Below are 18,829 nucleotides of genomic sequence, written 5' to 3'. Positions count from 1 at the left end.
GTTTATCTGTTTAAGATCTACGGTGCCACATAAAGACACACTGATACGCACTTTTAAAACTTATTTCCCCTTCCTTTTTGCAACGAGGGGGGGGGGGGGTACAAATTGCATCTGAAATGATAATCATCTGAAATCATAACTCATAATTTAAATAGGGAATAAAACCTAATTTAAACGGAATTTAATTCTTTTATTCAAATATTTAAAAAAATTTAAAATAGAAATGATCCGTTTAAGATCCGTCAAAATAGTAACGGATACAGATCTTTATTTTCCCTCGGATATCCGCGGATACGGATACGGATATCCGGAACATCACTAACCTTGTCCTCGTCTTGTAATCATCATGAAAATTTTCCTACTTAAAACCGCTCATTTTAAAGCATCTCGGTGAAATTATATAGGGTTTACTATTTAATTGGCTTGAAATTTTAAAAATATTTTACATCTATATTCAAAATAGAAAAGTGCATAATATTATGTTCTTAAAAGTAGATTAATTGGCCTTGGCACTTAAGGGATTCTGGAAAAAAAAAAGAGATTTGAAAATGAAGCCATGAAAACTTTGTTACGATACATTGAAAATGGAGGGGGAGGGGGCGGCGCTTTTCAATTTCTTGGGCCCCCTCCAAAAAGTCTTTCTGTATCCGCCCCTGCATGTTATTGTTGTAGATATAAATCATATTCGAGTGGAACTCAATTTAAGCCCATAGGACCTCCAGCAATCCATTCTTTCTCGGTCTGTTTAGCCAAACATTGGCGCAAGATGGCCACAAGATGGCGCAAGCAAAAGTTCTGGAGTATCAAAAATTGCTAACCAGAAAAAAAAAACCTCCTGAAATACTTGTAAAAACAAAAAGTAAATGGCAGACTTTATAAAAAGTACATAGATGAAACATACTTTTGGAATTAGAATAGCATAAGAAATGCCTTGGAGTCGCAATCTAGAGATTGGGATCCCTTGCTCAAAAGTCGAATTCCAAAGTTCATAAAGAATTATAAAATTAAAGATTGTGAGCCCAAAACCAATGGTCAAACCACAGGATTAGAATTGTAACAAGTTAATCTTTACGTACCACATAGTTTTAAAACTTAGCCGTTCAGATTATTTCAAAACTTATGATACGTAGTTAGTTTATTTAAAGCAAATGTGTGAAGCTCAGTAAATATAACAAATAAAAAGTTTCTCATATTGTAAAGAACATTAATATACCTGTAAGTAAGAAACGTGCCTTTAAAATATTCAAAAGCAAGACGAAAACGATAACGAATGATCCATAATGTTTATAAGCAAGCAAGGCAAGTTGAGTAGCTTTGCAGAAATTGGTTTGAGTTTCCTATTGGTTACATAGCACCGCGTGATTAAAAAAAAAAAGATTATATTACACAAAGAACTTTGAGATAAGTTAACAACTGGAATGATTGCAAAAATACAGCAAAAATTGCTGTAAAAAGTACAGCATTTTTCCATTTTATTCATACAGTTTATAGTACAACCAATTAACTTTATATCTAGCCATCATCATTGTAGCAAAGAAAGCGGTGATTTCACAAGCGCTGTCAAATGTACACACAATGTGTTCTAAAATGTATTCCTAAACTTTGATTTAATAAATATCCTTAGCAAAGCACATTCGGGTCACTTTTGGAACATTTTCTTTATAACGGAACATAGAAAAACATTTCAGTGCACTTTATTTCAATACCGAATACATTCGAAGTGCCGCCCGCTGTGTTAGAGGAGTCTGAATGCGATTGGGAGGTCCCGGGTTCGAATCCCGGATCGGGCATGGATGTACTTTCCCTCTCTTGTCCTTTTTTCCTGTGAATGTGTTGTTGTGCTGTGAATGGTTGCTTACACTATAAACGGGTCCTTATGCCATTTGTGTACTGTGGAAGTCGGACTTCACACCAAATGGCGATACAGTTAGAAAAGTGAAGCAGTGCATTCCGAATCGCCAATTTAGCTGGCACAGGACAACAACATTTGAAGTTCATTTTAGTATACATTCAGACAACTGTAACATTTTTAGTGTTCCAAATGTGTACCGATTATTTACAGTGCGCCATCTTCCATTTCATCCTCAGAAAGTTAATTTTTTTATTGAATGGATCGCGATTGATTATGATCTTCACTGTTTCCTTGTATTTCACTCCTCCTAAATGAATTTCATTCCTTTAAAACATCAAGGAATATTTTTACACCTTGAAAAAAATCTAGCTATATCTCTGGTCTTAATAGAATGTTGGTGCGACGTTTCGAGGTCAGGGGTTTGTAACACAAAATGTATCTCCTCAACTGTGTAAAACATAAGATTTAAGGATTAAAAAAATCTTTGAAAATTAAACTATATTAGCAAGAAGACATACATTAGGTATATGTCACCGTATTGAAACTTTTATCTATAATGACTTTAATGTGGTGTTCGGAATAAAAAATCTCCGCCTTTTTTTTCATAAATAAACAACGTCCGCTGCCTTTGTTGGCTTGTAAATGTCGAGAATGATTGAATTATGAGATGGATATTATTCTCCCAAAATATTTTTCAGTTACATTACACAATCTTCATTCTTAGCCCTCCATGGGATAGAACGAACCATACCTGATGATATAAGCATGGAAAAGCGTGAATCACGACAACTTCGGACCCTACTACACCAAAATGCTTAAAATCACTTCTTTTCCTCCTTTTTTTTTTTCCATTTTTTCTTAGAACCGATGCTTTTTCATTTGCAAGTATTAGGCTTGGTCATTCCTTCATATGAACAAAGACGTTTGTCAACGAGCTGTTTTACGTTGCGTATGTCATTCTGCCACTTTTATTCTTTTCTTGTGAAAAATAAATATGTTTTCAGGAAACAATAAGAATAAATAATTTGACGCTAGATATTGCTTTTCATGCCAAATTAAATTCGGTTTTGTATATATACTAGGGTGGAATTCTCTTGTTTCTAAGTTACCTTTTGCTTTTTAGCTAAGAAAGTACTGATATTGCATTGAAAGCAACAACTTAAGGTATGTTTGAATGTTTTGGTAAAAGACAGTTCTGTATTTTTTTGCAATTTGTATTTTGTTTAATCAAAAATTTGAGAATGTAATAGGAAAAAGAAAATGTTCGAAAAATTTCAGAAACAGTGCTGAAACTTTGACTATTCAGAACCTGGTTTCCACGAGGACAAATGAGTCACTTGCCCAGAATCCTCAAATTTCTTGACTTTTTTTTCTGCTTGGTTTGTTTGCAATTCTACAATTTTGTATGTGCTTGCTTCCAAATATAAACAAATCTAACAAGTCTCACGCAGTTAATTATTAATAGAATAGAAAAAAAAATATTTCTTATACTAATAGTATACTCTTAAAATATTTCATCTCTGTATATTTGAGTGAATTCCATGCATTTGTGCATTTTAACTCTTGATTTATTCAACTTATCACAATATATCAAGGTTTCAATCGAATATACATCCAAGCTGTTTGATTATAATGCATGCTTGTGCAAAACATGGAAATCTAGGAGTATCTTGCAGAATTTCTCAAAAAAAAAAAAAAAAAAAAGAAAAGAAAAGGGCTATTATAGTGCTTAAATAAGTCTTAGAATTACCTACGTAACTGAATTCTACTCTCATTTTGGTTTCAATATATAATCAACTGATTTTTTTTTGAAACTGATTTTTGGTAATAACACGTTAAAATATCCTTTATTTTATTGCAATGTAAAGTATCGTAATGTAAAAGATTGAACCCTATAATATGTGTTTGTCGTCGTTTTAAACGCAAAAACTGTTCTAAAGAAAAAAAAAATAATTTTTTGAAAATTTACTTAACAGCGACTGAGAAAATCTCAGATTCATTCTCTCAGTTAAAAAATGTTCAACCTTTCAAGAAAATGGCTAAAACTATTATAACCTTGATTCAGCGAACTTGGCTGAAGTAAATGTTTGATCTTTATTTTTATAGTTAACGATCGTCTAGTCTTTTATTTATTAGCCCATATTTCATGTTGTATCACTGTTCTGCATTTCATAAACTATGAGAATAGTTAAACGAATACATAAAAGAATATACAAATTAATAAAAATGAGTTATTTGCTTTGTGGTGAAACATTAAGCTAAAAGAGGAAATTCTTGATGTAGAATTACTCCTTTCTTTCAGAAATATTTCAAAAAGCGAATTTGAAACTCCAAAAAAAGTTACAAATAAGAAAAAAAGCTTCGGTGCACGAAGATTGAGACTGAATAGGAAAATGATAAAAATGCTAAATCATTAGCACTTGTAAAAATAAAGCAGTTTTTTTTTTTTTTTTCCTTTTTTTCTGAGCATAAAATGTTTGCTTAAAATCCTAAAGTTTTGAAAAACTAGCTTACGTATTGCTTTTTTGTATATCCAAAAGCTCCAAAATAGAAGACTGTGTTAGATTCGTGAAAGTTTTCGAATTCAAGCGGATTTAAGCGTTTTAAAAGGCCCTGAACTTATTCTGACCAATTTAGGGAAAAACCCGTCTCTATGTATCTGTGAGGACAGAAACGAGAGACGCAGAGGTGGTTTTTTTTTTTTTTTTGTGACTATTCAAAACTATGTTTTTGTGACCACTCTAAGTCAAAAAGTAATGCATGAAATCGAACGAAATTTGGTACACATGTACTATGTACTAGGAGTACGACATCGATGTCGATTTGTTTTTACCATCTATGTATTACTATCTTTTCTCCACTGCTAGACCGACACTGAATGTCAGCATGAGGGTGAGATAGAATAGGGTTCTGTATTTGGCTTCTTTCTCGTAAAACTGTTGTTATGTCTAGTTGAACTAAAATAACGTATTTCACTAAGTTTGCGCACTTGGCTGAAACTTAGACCGTTCTGCATGCCAAACGGCAGGAGTCAAGAGCCATTATTTTGAAGTTCAGACAAGGTGTGGCAGTGACCATTTTTTATTTTTCTAATTTTTTTATATGTCAAAGTAGGTCATAAGAAGTGAACATTCTGAAAATTTTAGCCTTCCAAAAAATTTTTTTTCGCTCGTTAAAAATTCCCAAAGTTTGACGTTTTGCAGCGCTTTTTTTAGAAAAATTCTAAAAGTCGCATTTCAGTGCGCTTTAGCTCTTTACAGAAACACCACCTCACGGTTATGTTTATATTTATTGGTTGTACTGTATCTAGTGATAATGACTTCAGAGTTATTTTGGTTGGGGGTTGTTGCTTTCTTCAGATAAGGGATCGCAAAGTATGGATTTTATCTGTTTTCGCGCAAGTTTAACCTGCGTTATTTCCCTCAAAAAGCCACCCACCGAAAAAATATAACATATACTGAAAGTTTATACTATAAAGAGAATAAATGGCACAAAATTTGTATGAGGTTTAATTTTTTTTAGGAGAAAATTACCCTGACATTTTTCAAATTTTCAAAAATAGTGCTTTTTTGATCGCAATTAACTCAAAACAGCATCACTAGGGGAAAAAACCTTTTATATATTGTTGTACCTGGCTATGTGTAAAACATCTTGAAAAAGAAAGCAGCATGGGATCTCTTCTTGTTTTCCAGAAAATAATTTTTTTGTAGCTCATTTTATGCGTTTTCTCGTACGTAAAACTTGTGTCCAGTATGCAGATTAGATCTGCTAAAACTTAAAGTATGTAGTAAAAATGCATATATGTATGTATACAGAAAGAGAAAAAGACTAGCAATACTTTATTTTTCTGATTTTTACAAATTGATGGTATTTTAATTGCAGGTAAATCAGAAGACGATAAATCGATATCATAATATATATATATATGTGTGTGTGTATATATATATATATATATATATATATATATATATATATATATATATATATTGATTTGTCGTATCAATCCCAAAATAATTCTTTCTTATTTATGTCCATAGCAATGGAAGAAATTTCATGAACAATATCTGCTTCACTTTCCTCTAAATGTCTATTTTCTATGTCATCTTCAAATACCTCTAAAAGGCTGTCGGTTCTTGATAAATCAGTATTATTCGCTTTTTTTTCTTTGTATATCGGCTAAAAGCAGCTTGAATTTGACTTTTTGTCAGATATTCATTCGGTTGGAATATTTTTATGTCTTCAATCATGTCTGTTTTCATTGTATGTTCTACAACAAAGGAGAAAACAAAGAAGAAAACATTTTGGAAATCTCATGTGAGGGGTGGGCTCTCCCAACTTGTAAAAGTACACGATTTTCATTGAAACAAAAAGAGTTTCTTTATGAAAAGTTCATTTATGGTGAGAAAACCGGGAGAAGACAGACGCCCGACCAAGTGGAACATGCAATTAAACAGAGATGATTGAAGCCATAAAAATATTCCAACCGAACGAATATCTAACAAAAGGTCAAATTCAAGCTGTTTTTAGCCGATATACAAAGCAAGAAAAAGCGAATAATATTAATTTATCAAGAACCGACAGCCTTTTAGAGGTATTTGAAGATGACATAGAAAATAGACATTTTGAAGAAACTGAAGCAGATATTGTTCATGAAATTTCTTCCATTGCTATGGACATAAACAAGAAAGAATTATTTTGGAATTGATACTATAAATCAATATATATATATATAATATAGTTTTCTGATTTATCTGGAATTAAAATACCATCAATTTGTAAAAATCAGAAAAATAAACTATTGCTAGTCTTTTTCCCTTTCTCTACGCACACATATATACATTCTTACTACATCCTTTAAGTTTTAGCAACTCTAATCTGCATACTGGTCACACGTTTTACGTACGAGAAAACACATAAAATGAGCTACAAAAAAAATTATTTTCTGAAAAACAAGAAGAGATCTCATGCTGCTATCTTTTTCATGATGTTTTACACATAGCCAGGTACCATAAAAGGTTTTTTTCCCTAGTGATGCTGTTTTGAGTTAATTGCGATCAAAAAAGCACAATTTTTGAAAATTTGAAAAATATCAAGGTATTTTTCTCCTAAAAAAAATTAAACCTCAAACAAATTTTGTTCCATTTACTCTCTTTATAGTATAAACTTTCAGTATATGTTACATTTTTTTCGGGGGATGGCTTTTTGGGGGAAATAACGCAGGTTAAACTTGCGCGAAAACAGATAAAATCCATACTTTGCGATCCCTTATCTGAAGAAAGCAACAACTCCCAACCAAAATAACTATGAAGTCATCATCACGAGAAACAGTACACCCAATAAATATAAGCATAACCGTGAGGTGGTGTTTCTGTAAAGAGCTATAGCGCACTGAAATGCGACTTTTAGAATTTTTCTAAAAAAGCGCTGCAAAACGTCAAACTTTGGGAATTTTTAACGAGCGAAAAATTTTTTTTGGAAGGCTAAAAATTTCAGAATGTTCACTTCTCATGATCTACTTTGACATACAAAAAAATTAGGAAAATCAAAAATGGCCAAAATTTCCGTTTTTTGTCTGAATTTCAAAATAATGGCCAAATTCCCTTTTATGCACGAAGTCATAAAATAACCAGGGTTCGAAAGTTCTGTCCGACATGTCCAGGGCATGTAAAAATTCCGATCGGGCATGAATCTTTTACCTTTATATACATGGCTGGGCATATAATTATTATATGATTAAGTATTGGTAATCTTAATGACCTATGTACTATTCTTATATATTATTTCTGTAGCCTGTTTTTGGTTTCTACGCGAGAGTTTCCTCAATTCTTGATCGATTTCTTTGATTTACACCTTATTTTAAAGCTTATCGTGCTGGCTACTGACGAAAAATAGACCCACGGTCTAAAAATTGTTTTTTTCTGCAAAAAAAACCTGTTTTAAAGAACCAGAATGAGGTTTTCGGTCAAACTTATAACTTTAATTTTCGCTATGACCGACAGAGCTGAATAGCTTGATCGGCAGAGCGTTCTCCTCGTAACATGGAGAATGAGTGTTCGGGCCCACCTCCGGACAATCTGCATCAAAAAATTAGAGAAATATCGCGCATTGCATGAACACTGAATAAAGTGAATAACAAAAATGAGGGAATTGAATAAATGAGAAGGAAACGCTCCTTGCTGTTATGAAAACCTGATGTATTATTGTGCTAAATTACTTCTAAATTGTAAGGTTTTTCTTTTTTAAGTTTTTGCTCCAGTAAGAAAATTAAAGCCGTAAGTAGTAAGCGAAAATATAAGTATCAGGTTTAAGATTTCAGACTACAATGGAATTGTTTTTTGTTCAGAAAAAAAATAAATAAATCGCATACTGAAATATAGATTCTTCTAATGAGTTTTTGTTTCCTTGTACAAATTTAAAAAAAATACTACCTCAATTTGAAGGGTAAACTACATTTATTTCTTCTTTTTGTAAAAAACAAATAGCCTATCACATTTTTACTACATTCGAAAAGCTACGCTTAAAAAAGAGCTTAGTTCAAATTATTTTGTATTTTAACCCTGCTGTTAAATGATGAACACGTGCTGCCATCTAAGTCATAACGGTTCAATCAGCCTGCGGTAACAAATTGTAAAAATTTTCAAAAAAATAAAAACAGTTCTCTTCAATATCTTATCTTATGTATTATTCCACTCTCATTTGAAAACTTATCAGGCTGACTAATGATGAAAAATAGACTTACGGTCGAAAAATCAAGTTTTGGGAAACGCCCCTTGCTGTTTCAAAACCTTGATGCAGCCTGAAGTTCTTATGCAGATTTTTTTTTAAAGCAAAGTTCTAATACAATTTTCCAATTTTTTACGTCGCTTTCGGCAAGAAAAAAAATTTTTTGAATTTTGACATCTTGAATTTAAATTATGTTTTTCGCAGTCACGAGTGTGTGTATGTAGGCGTGCGTGTTTGTGTGTGGGGGCATGTGTTTGTGTGTAGGGGTTATGTGTTTGTGTGTAGGGGTTATGTGTATGTGCGTGTAGGCATGTGTGTTTGTGTCTGTGTGCTGGCATAAGTGTGTGGGTAGTTGTGTGTATGAATGTGTGTGTGGGGGGGGGGTATGTGTATGCGTGTGTAGGCATAAGTGTTTGTGTCTGTGTGCAGGCATGAATGTGTGGGTAGTTGTGTGTATGTGTGTATGTTTTTGTGTGTGTATGTGTGGGTGTCTGTATGTATGCGTGTGTCTATGTGTTTGTATGTGTGTATGTGTAGGTGTATGTGTGTGTAGGTATACGTGTGTGTAGGTGTATGTGTGAGTATGTGTTTGTGTGCATGTGTGTGTGTAGTTGTGTGTGTAGGTATACGTGTGTGTAGGTGTATGTGTGAGTATGTGTTTGTGTGCATGTGTGTGTAGTTGTGTATGTAAGCGCGTGTGTGTAGGACATGGATGCAACCTGGAGACGGCTTTCGCTATAGGTGCAGCATCGTGAGGAGCCGGTCGACGGTGATGGTGCGGAGGGCGGCGGTGGGAAAAAATCGAAAGAGGCCAAAAACAGTCAAATGAAAAGAATAAGCAATCGTGATTGCTCAAAAAATTGTGTATGTGTGTGTGTGTTTCTTTTTCTTTTTTTTCTTTCTTTCTTTTTTTTTTTAATAAAGCTTAAAAGTACTGAACTTAGTTGTTCGGTTAAATTGATAAGTTTTTTTCGGTAGAGCGTTCAGCTATAAACTAACTGAACTTCGGGCAGGCTCGAGCTGTCCAACATAATAGCAAATTTTGATTAATATTACACATTACATGTACTCATAACATACAGCAGATAACACACGTGATAAAATAAATGCTATGGGAATGCATCTTGGTGTTTCGACTCCTTTATGCAGGCTACAGTTATCATTCGAATAAGTTGACTGTTAATCGAAGGGTGTTCTTCCTTTTTTTTAAGCTTTGACTCCATCCAGACCACTCAGCATAATGTAAGCATAAAAAAGTATTAGATTTACCTCAAGGAAATCCTTTTTGTGCAGAAAAACAGTTTTATTGTATGCTGAAATGTAGATGTTTCTAATAGCAGTCTTCGACCTTTTGTACAAATGAAAAAATACTACACCAAATTAAAACTACGAGTTTCACAGAGTAGACATTTAAATTTTTATTCGCGCGAATAAAATATAAAACATTAAATTAATTATCAACGTCATTAGTAAGAAATCATTTTCTACTCCTCTGCTTTCTGCTTAAAAAAAAAAAAAAACATTTTGTCTACGTTCGAAAAATTACACTTAAAAAACGGACTCAGTTCAACTGGTTTTGGTTTTGAATTTTAAGTGTTCGATTAAAAGAGAAATATGTGCGGGCATTTAAGCCGTAACGGTTAAAGCAACCTTCTATATGAAATAGTTCAATATTCAAAGATAAAAACACTTATTTTCAATCTAATTTATTACTTCTCTAGAATGATTGTTTCAACCGCTACGTGAGATCTTCGTCATTCTTTAATCAAATTCCATGCTTTACGCATAATTTTAAATCGTATCATGCTGGTTAATGACAAAACATAGACGCATGATCTTTTTTTTTTTTTTTTCGGCGAAAAGCTTTTTTTTTTTTTTTTTTTTTGCTGTTTTTTATTACGCATTCCTTCAATGAAGAATGCATTCGAAATTAAGCATTCGAAAAGGAAGGCGTAGTTGCAGGGGCGGCATTTCAGCATTTCGTTTGGGGGATCAAGTTTCTTGAACATGAATTTCCTCAGTACGGAATAAAATACATATTGGTTAACAAGTAGTGATAAATAAAATGGTTTTAATGTTAAGAGTAATTAGGTTTGTTAAGAACAATTCAAATTTTTGCGACCGAAGTTTTAAATTTATTTTGTAATAAGTTATCTCACAAAATATCTTAGCACTAGTTTTTATTTTTTTGTAAAATTTTAATCTGCTGTTTTTGGAGTCAGAAAAAACAGAAAATTTTGTAACTATATTTAATCAATATCCAATGATTTGCTTAATTGCCAATGCAGCTTAAAGATGAAGGTCTTGCTGGCCTCATTGCACTTCGAAGGCAATTCTCTAACCTCATGAGACACAAAAGTCAAAATTGGTTGACGTTCAGTTCTCCTACAACTTTCTAGTTGTGCGCTGAGTTTTTTACACTGATGAAAAGGCTCCATTGTAACCTTGAAATAGCTATACGCTGTAGTTTCGTGTTAATTTGTGCTTTATTTACGTTGGTTCTTCAATTTAATCATAAAAGTCATCTTTCAAATGACTGACCTAATTGAAACAGTCAAAAAAACATGGAAGCAAGAAAGTTATGTCAAAAAGTACATTTCCTTCAGATTCCTTTCTTTAAAATAACCAAGAAAGCTTTTTAAATTGGGCTAGTATTTATTTTGTGTCATTAAAAATTATAGTCGCAATTCACAAAACAATCCCTCTTCCCTTATGCTATTACTTACAAGTGTAATATTTTCTTTTTCTATAGCCGACTTAAGACTAATATAATTAATATTGAATTTAAGACCAATTATAAATATATCTCATCAAATTCTGTCTCAATTTCTTGAGAGACTGAATTGATAATTTTATTCAAAATATTAATTTAATATTTTGACTAAAACTTCATGCGGGTTTTGCCACCTCTTCTACATTGGCATACAGTGAGAACTGTTATGAAAAGTTCTGTCACTAAGTTCCACACCTTGTTCAAGTATGCATAAATGCGAAAATTACTGAGAGTTCCAATTGTCAATCCAAGAATTAAGATTAGCGAGTTGAAATTTTTATGATAGAGTGTAGCATTGTTCAAAAAACGCTTCACACTATAAATAAAGTAAACAAAAATTTAAACAAAGTCATACATATTAAAATGACATCAGATTTTTCTGTCGATGAAAAGGTCGCTGTCCAGTAATTCTTCCAGGGGGCATTCATAGATTTAACTCTTGAAGACCATCTTGTGTCACTCAGAGATTGTGAAGTAAAGAGCCTCAAGATAAATTTGTCGACGTGAAAGTGTTTTTTGATGTGGGATGTTTTTAAAAAATAGCATATCGTTACAAAAAGTTTCAATGAAAGCATATAATACATCGAGTTGCTAAAATGTGTTTCTAGTACAAGGCATTAATAAACACTTACCAGCTAAACAAAGTTATAATATGAGCATAAAAAGTTATATAAAATGACAGGGAGTTTACGCGTAAAAATTGCGCAGTTTCAACACTGTACAGGCATCTCATACAATATGCACCATCATAACATACAGCACACAATTTTGAAATATTTAACTCATATGAAGAGATTACTTCTTAAGTTAAGACAAACAATTATTCTCCATCAGTGTTTTCTGTTCTGAAAATGCAAGCAAAAGATTTTCTAAGTTATCTAAATAGAATTTACCCTTTTTTTTATTATTCTTAGTGAAAATTTGGGGGTGCAACCGCCTCCTCTCGCCCCTCCTATTTACCGCCCATGCGTAGTTGGTAGGTTTGTTGGAGTGTCGTGCTGTTAATCTGCATGGCGCCAATTCGAATTCGTGCCAATAAATATCTCCTTAATGTTTCTTTTTTTCCCGTCAGATGCTCACATGGGCAGGACTGTATTTGCCACAACCTGTTTTTTCACCTGCACAATTATTGCTTTTTCACGAGCCACACTTTTAATGATATTAATGTTTGCATTGAAAATACGTACAACCAAAAGGTGAGTGATGATCAAATTATCACAACGTAGTGTATTTAACGAGGTTTTGTTACTGATGTCTTTAAATTACAAGCTTTCTCTTCTGCGCTTACTTTTTTTTTGGTTCTTCTTCATAATGTTCTTCCTTTGAAATTTTTAAAGAGCGAAATGCCTTATGAAAGATTCGAAGCACAGTGCGGAGTTCCGCACGGGTCGACTAGTTTATTTTAACTTTATTTTATTTTATTTTTTATATTAAAACAGTTCTTGATTAAGGTGTAATTTTTTGTCTGATTAATGCTTTACGACAAGTTCAAATATCTTTATTATTATACAATTAAAAAAAACTGGGCATTTAAAAATTTTATGGAAATTGTTTTGTTACACTTAAGTTTTTAGAATATCATGATATTTCGGGGGAGGGGGTTATGCCATTGCTCTTAGGGGGTGATGGGTACCCCTGCTATAGTTTGCTCAATCCATTTGCACGGGTGGGACATTTTTACGCATATATTTGCACTTTGTTCCGGGAATTTAAATTTTGGCTTTTAATTGTGGTATATTCGAATATCAAGATTCAATACGTAGCATAATATGAAGTATCAACTTTCTAAAAGAAATTTCTGTACTTGAAAAATTATGATTCGTGCGTGCCGCGGGTGTGACCTACAGTCACGCCCGCAACAGTCTTATTTGAGCGAAGCAAATGGATTGTGTAATTTAAAACAATTAATCAACTATGTATGGAGGATTTTCATGTACGTTTTCTTTCACATCTAGAGGAATGAAAAAGTAATCTTAGACGTTTATATTTTCAGCTATGATGAAATTCCTGCTTCTCTCTGTCCTCCTGGTTGCGTTTGTCGTTTCTTGCTACGCATATTCTTATTCCAAGTCCTGTTACATCAATGACGAAGGCAGGGAGATCTGCGACGTTGATGAAAATCCGAACGGAGGCTCTTCATCCTCTTACGCCTCATCCGGAGGAGGACGACGAGGAGAAGGACGAGCATGGGCTGGACCCTTTGTTCCTTCTCCCTATGGATTCTTCATGTGTAAGTATAATTGTTAAACTGGTGAAAACTGACCAGAGAGTCACACGAGCAGTGTAATAAGAAAAAAAGTTTGAACAGATAACAATCTAAAGAGACAGACACAACAATCTATTGAGACTTTTTTTGATGAAAAAAGTATTTGCCTTGAGCTTCGTATCATCAAAATGTTTGGTCTTAAAGTCTGCCGAAATTTTCAGAAAAGATGCCAAAATTAAACAAATTGGTGAGAAATGGAAGTTACAATGCGACTCTGTCTGCATGTGGCAGCACAAACCTATGAAAGATGCCTTTCATTTCTCACCGAAACTCGTGAAGTTTGGCGACTTTTCATAAATTTTTATCAGACTTTTAGACCTCATATTTTGATCATGGGGACATGAAGGCAGGTATCCTGAAACATGTTTTACTATGCTCTTTCGATTGCTGGTTATTTTTTTATGCATTTTTTTAAATTCATTATTACGCAATCGAATGGTTTCCTGGGGAGGAGTAATTAAGTCACGTATTAATGTTTCATGAACAATTCGCTTCCTATTTCAAGAAATTTAGCTTTCCACATAATAGAATTTGTTATTCTACAAGAAAAAGACTTCTAAAAAAAAGACTACTAGCGGGGAAATAAACAGTTTCAGTTTTCGCAAATATTAAATTAATTCAATGACCGTTTCAGTGGCAAATGTATAGGGGCGCCTAAATTTTCTTTTTTATACAGCTTACAGAAAATGAGAAGATAGTTATAGAAGAATTATTTCAAAAATACAGTTCTATCTCTCCTCACATTACATACAAGGTCCGGCTATTAATTTCCAGGACTGACGTAAGTGTAGAACGAAAAGCCGGAAGATGGCGCAAATGATTGCATATTGAAGAGCGTTTTCTTGCGCATGTGCAGTGCAATCGGCGTCATTCTAAAAGGAGTGGTTCTCGTGAAAAAACGCATTAAAACGGAGCGCTCAAAATCCTGTCGTCAAAGTGAAAATGGAGCAAAGAATTACCATTAAATTTTGTATTAAATTGGGCAAGACAGCTGCAGAAACATATGAAATGTTGAAACAAGTTCACTTGAACTTTTGAATGGTTTAAACACTTTTGGGACGGGAGCAAAAGCGTCGGCGATGATCCACACACAGGTCGGCCGCTGTCCATACGCAAGCTGGAAGCAATTGAAAATGTTTGCATTTTGGTGACAACAGTAATTGAAGAGCTACGTTTTAATGCGCTTCTCCAAGAGAATCTCTTACTTCAGAATTGCGCCGATTGCACTGCTCATGCGCAAGAAAACGCTCTTCAATATGCAATCATTAGCGCCATTTTCCGGCTTTTCGTTCTCTTACAGTTACGTCAGTCCTGAAAATTAATAGCCGGACCTTGTATCTAATATGAGGAAAGATAGAACTGTATTTTTGAAATAATTCTTCTATAACTATCTTCTTATTTTCTGTAAGCTGTATAAAAAAGAAAATTTAGGCTCCCTATACATTTGCCCCTGAAACGGTCATTGAATTAATTTAATATTTGCGAAAACTGAAGTTGTTTATTTCCCCGCTAGCAATCTTTTTTTTCCAATACATTCTATATTTTCGATTATTTATATCAATTCATTTTAGCTTTATTTTCCTTTAGTGCTCACTATTCTATAGGTAACGATTAAAGCAAGCCTTTCACATCATGAATTGTTCTTAAGTTATAATTGTTAGTAAACGTTTAAAAATTAAAAGTCGAGCTTAAAACTGTGTAAAAAAATATTTATAGTGAACTGTGTAACTTAAAAAACTCGTGATTCCCTATTGGTTTTGCTTTTGCGCCTAGCAAATTTTACCACTAGTGATTAGCTTTCTATTCCGTGTTCCCCACGACGTCTGGAAATTATTTTAATGTATTTCTCCAGTAAAATTGAGTTCTTAAAAACCCTCATTTACTTAGTACACTGCACAACACTACGGTTTTCTAAGGGAAGTGTTAACCACGTGAGGCAACTTTGCACCATTTCTTAACTTTTGGTGCATTGAACTTGGAAACTAAACTGTAGAAAATAATATGTTGCCCGAAGGGAGGTGACGAGAGGTCACTGTGACCTTCCAAAAGTTTCCTTTTTCGGTAAATTTTCTGTGACGATTCGGTAAAATTTGGAGCTCTATTCGGCAAAATTTTCCTCATTCGGCGAAATTCAGAGATACATTCGGTAAAATTATCATCATTCGTCGAAATTTGGAGTTCCATTCGGCAAAATTATCAATCATCATTCGTCGAAATTTGGAGTTCCACTCGGCAAAATGATCATCAATCGTCGAAATTTCGAGTTCCATTCGGCAAAATTATTATCATTCGGCGAAATTTTGGAGTTCCACTTGGAAAATTGAGAATTTCCGTCTTCCCAAAAATTTGAGTTCGGGGCGCCCTTGAAAGTTACTCTGCTGGTAAAAGTTATACTATCAACTTACTACTTTTTATTTTGCACATAAACTAGTATTAAATTAATTATTTAACCCCTCCCTTCCCCGACCCTAATTGCCCACTTCATATGAAGATGAACTTCGCGGGTCAGAACACATAAGTTAAATTCCAGAACAACGTCAGTGCATCGGCTCACAAAGTGTACGCTGTGACAATAAAAATATACCAGAAATTTTTTGGTAGAGCAGTAATTATATTAATAAATAGTGGTACCCGCACGGCTTTGCCTGTAGTAGAAAATTAAAAGGTCTTTTGATTTGGCGGTTTATTTACAAATAATGTGTGGTGAATTTCTCGCCAATTGTCTTCTCCATGTTACGGATCCACGTTATGATAACTTGGTAATTTACTCGTCCATCTTATGATAATTTTGCTCGGGAAAATGTTCTTAAAATTGGAATAGAAAAAGAACAAAATCGAATTTTCCAAAAATCGCTTCGAGGTGCACATCCCCACGCTACAAACTAATTTTATGCCAAATTTCATGAAAATTGACCTAACCGTCTAGACGCTATGCGCGTCACAGAGATCCAGACATTTAGACATTCAGACAGAGAGATTTTCAGCTTTATTATTTGTAAAGATTCATTATACTATTGTTTATTGTTTTAAACCCTATTTAATTTGCATTGATAGATAAAGAAAACCAATTTAATTTAAATGAATCCATTTATATTTATAATCGTTGATTGCGTATGCATATTTTCTTTAAATTTTTGTCTTTAGTTTTCTAAGTTCCACTCGGCTAGTTTTTAAGAATGATCTCAAGTAGTGTCTTACTGTTGTAATGCATGCAGCTTATTTTCGCCAAAAAAAAAAAAAAATTAATTTGAATTCTGAAATTTTGAATCCAAATTATGTTTTTCACAATCACGAACTGAGACAGGACCCTACTCATTGGAGTTATTGTTTCTAGAAACGGCTCCTGTCCCCCCCCCCCCCCCCCCCCCCAAGCCTGCCTCTCCTCCTGGACGGTTACGTGTGCATAGTTGTGCGTGTGCGTAGACCTGTGTGTATGTACGTGGGCGTGTGTGAGTGTATGTGTGTGAAGTCATGTGTGTGTATGTGTGTGAACGAGCGTGTGTGTAGGACATGGACGCCTCCGATCGGATAGCTCAAAACCGGAGCAGCCGCGCCGCGCCGCCAGCAGAGAACGGTGGGCAGTGGTGCTGCAGCGGCTTCTGGTCCAAGTTGAAAAAGGCACGGACACCAAAAACGGTCAAATGAGAACAATAAGCAATCGTGATTGCTCAAAAAAATCACGCATTCATGTTTGATGTATGTGCATACGCTTGTCTTCTAAATGCTATTATAGTTTCGAAATTATTGAGAGAAAGTTTCAATTATGCTTCTGCACAGCAGGTGAATAGCTTTTCATTGATTTGTTTTGTTTCCAGATCGATAAGACGTGCAGCCAGAAGTGACTTCAAGGTATCCGATAGTACTCAAATCCAATTATACTGTAAAAACAGATTGTAAAATTTCAAAATAAAAATCATTAAAGCATTATTTTTTGATCCACTTTTTTTTCTTCATCATGTGTTCCTAATGGGAGATACCACAGAAAATCTATGGGCAGCAACAGCAAATATGAAAAAACGGAAGTCATAACTTCCGGATTTGGCTACTGGCATGATCAGCTATTCTAAACTAGTGAATTATTTCAGAGCCGAGATTATATGCAAGCGCACATAATCACCACCTTTTCTGTATTATATATAGCCAATCCAATGCTCCAAGTTAAAAGTTTTGAGAAATAAAATATGAATGTGGCATAATTGATCGAATCATAAGGGCCGTTTCCATGGACACTTTCGACCCCGGAAAAAACCTGCTTTTCACCGCATTCCGGTTATTAGCGGGTTTTATGTGGAATCTTTCGACTCCTGCTAGCTTCTGGTGAAAGCGGTGTTTCTACCCGGAATGCATTACGCGGTCTACTAGCCGCTAAGGATGCTGGGTAAAAACCGCTTTCTCTGGTATAATGGGAGAACCTCCATGTTAATCTAGAAAAAGTAGTTATCTGCATAGTCTCGAAAGTTTTTGAAATATCAGTTTAATGCTTTTTCTTGTCAAAAACTCACACTAAATTAGCTAATTTAACTGGTACGTGGTGGCTTATAAACACGATAGAATCATTAGCGACACATCATAAAAATTTTATACTTTATAAGACAAATTTCCGAACTTAAATATGCATTATAGATTTAGATTTAAAAAAACCTAACCTGATCGCATCACATCATATTTTCTTGCGCGTATTGTAATATTTAAGAGTAAAACTTTAATTTTCTCCAATAATGTTTTTTTTTTTTTTTGGAATTGTGACGTTTTTGTTGCCTGTGGGTGATAAGTTCAAATTCATCGAAATTAAATTGCAGGGATATATCACCCCCCCCCCCCTCCCCAAGAAAAAAAATCCTGAAACGAAAAAAACCTGCCGAAAATGGCAACCTGAATTGATAAGGACCTTTTTTCAGCATACGCATGGAATCCTTACGCTTTGGATTGACGTCATAACGCCTTTCTCAACTATCTCCGTTTGCGGAATTTTTGCTGGAATACCTACTACCGATTTTTTCTGGAATAGGGCGCTTAACAGTGCGTTCTTAAGGAAGAGAATTCTCTCACTGTAATTCCGAAACCCGTAAAAACCCGTAACTGCCGATCAAAACTATTGGTAGTAAGAAAGCAAAAAAAAAGGAAAAAAAAAAGAGGCTCAAACAATTTGTCGCTAAAAAGACGAATTGGCGTATCTCACTTAGAAGAATTATCAGAAAACCGATTTTAAAGACTT

At 34.0% G+C, this 18,829-nt stretch overlaps 1 long non-coding RNA gene across 1 annotated transcript; it reads left to right on the top strand.

The window, feature by feature from the left end:
* Positions 1–2,945: 2,945 nt before the first annotated feature.
* On the top strand, positions 2,946–18,316 carry LOC129225175 (uncharacterized). The gene is made up of 3 exons (XR_008580723.1): positions 2,946–3,016; positions 13,342–13,578; positions 17,430–18,316. It is a non-coding gene; the product is annotated as an uncharacterized LOC129225175 (long non-coding RNA).
* The last annotated feature ends 513 nt before the right edge of the window (positions 18,317–18,829 follow it).

This window comes from Uloborus diversus, chromosome 6 (assembly GCF_026930045.1).
Source record: "Uloborus diversus isolate 005 chromosome 6, Udiv.v.3.1, whole genome shotgun sequence".
NCBI lineage: Eukaryota > Metazoa > Arthropoda > Arachnida > Araneae > Uloboridae > Uloborus > Uloborus diversus.
This window is presented reverse-complemented; position numbering and strand designations above follow the sequence as displayed.